We start from the raw sequence: 2054 nt of genomic DNA, 5'->3' as shown, positions 1-2054 counted from the left end.
TAACACCTATCCTTCTCAAACTCTTCCAAAATATAGCAGAGGGAGGAACACTCCCAAACTCATTCTACGAGGCCACCATCACTCTGTTATTAAAACCAGACAAAGATGTCACAAAGAAAGAAAACTACAGGCCAATATCACTGATGAACATAGATGGAAAAATCCTCAGCAAACTACTAGCAAACAGAATCCAACAGCACACTAAAAGAATCATACACTATGATCAAGAGGGGTTTATCCCAGGAATGCAAGGATTCTTCAATATATGCAGGTCAATTAATGTGATACACCATATTAACAAACTGAAGGAGAAAAACCATATGATCATCTCAATAATGCAGAGAAAGCTTTCAACAAAATTCAACACCGATTTATGATTAAAAACCCTCCAGAAAGTAGCCATAGAGGGAACTTTCCTCAATATAATAAAGGCCATATATGAAAAATGCACAGCCAGCATCGTCCTCAATGGTGAAAAACTGAAACCATTTCCACTAAGATCAGGACCAAGGCAAGGTTGCCCACTCTCACCACTCTTATTCAACATAGTTTTAGAAGTTTTAGCCACAGCAATCAGAGAAGATAAAGAAATAAAAGGAATCCAAATTGGAAAAGAAGAAGTAAAACTGTCACTCTTTGCAGATGACATGATACTATATATAGAGAATCCTAAAGATTCTACCAGAAAACTGTAGAGCTAATCAAAAATTAAAGATGATACAAATAGATGGAGAGATATACCATGTTCTTGGATTGGAAGAATCAACATTGTGAAAATGACTCTACTACCCAAAGAAATCTACAGATTCAATGCAATCCCTATCCAACTACCGCTGGCATTTTTCACAGAACTAGAACAAAAAAGTTCACAATTTGTATGGAAACACAAAAGACCCCGAATAGCCAAAGCAATCTTGAGAAAGAAAAACGGAGCTGGAGGAATCAGGCTCCCTGACTTAGACTGTACTACAAAGCTACAGTAATGAAGATAGTATGGTACTGGCACAAAAACAGAAATACAGATCAACGTAAAGGGATAGAAAGCCCAGAGATAAACCCATGCACATATGGTCACCTTATCTTTGATAAAGGAGGCAAGAATATACAGTGGAGAAAAGACAGTCTCTTCAATAAATGCTGCTGGGAAACGTGGACAGCAACATGTAAAAGAATGAAGTTAGAACACTCCCTAACACCACACACAAAAATAAACTTAAAATGGATTAAAGACCTAAATGTAAGGCCAGACACTATCAAACTCTTAGAGGAAAACATAGGCAGAACACTCTATGACATGAATCACAGCAAGATCCTTTTTGATCCACCTACTAGAGAAATGGAAATATAAACAGAAATAAACAAATGGGACCTAATGAAACTTAAAAGCTTTTGCACAGCAAAGGAAACCATAAACAAGACGAAAAGACAACCCCCAGAATGGGAGAAAACATTTGCAAATGAAGTAAATGACAAAGGATTAATCTCCAAAGTATACAAGCAACTCATGCAGCTCAATATCAAAAAAACAAAGGACCCCATCGAAAAATGGGCAGAAGACCTACATAGACATTTCTCCAAAGAAGATATACAGATTGCAAGCAAACACATGACAGAATGCTCAACATCATTAATCATTAGAGAAATGCAAATCAAAACTACAATGAGATATCATCTCACACCAGTCCAAATGGCCATCATCAAAAACTCTAGAAACAATAAATGCTGGAGAGGGTGTGGAGAAAAGGGAACCCTCTTGCATTGTAGGTGGGAATGTAAATTGATACAGCCACTATGGAGAACAGTATGGAGGTTCCTTAAAAAACTAAAAATAGAACTACCATACGACCCAGCAATCCAGCTACTGGGCATATACCCTGAGAAAACCATAATTCAAAAAGCTACATGTACCACAATGTTCATTGCAGCTCTATTTACAATAGCGAGGATATGGAAGAAACCTAAGTGTCCATCAACAGATGAATGGATAAAGAAGATGTGGCACATATATACAATGGAATATTACTCAGCCATAAAAAGGAACGAAACTGAGTTAT

Source organism: Physeter macrocephalus, chromosome 18, assembly GCF_002837175.3.
Source record: "Physeter macrocephalus isolate SW-GA chromosome 18, ASM283717v5, whole genome shotgun sequence".
Taxonomy (NCBI): Eukaryota; Metazoa; Chordata; class Mammalia; order Artiodactyla; family Physeteridae; genus Physeter; species Physeter macrocephalus.
Note: the sequence above shows the minus strand (reverse complement) of the source record.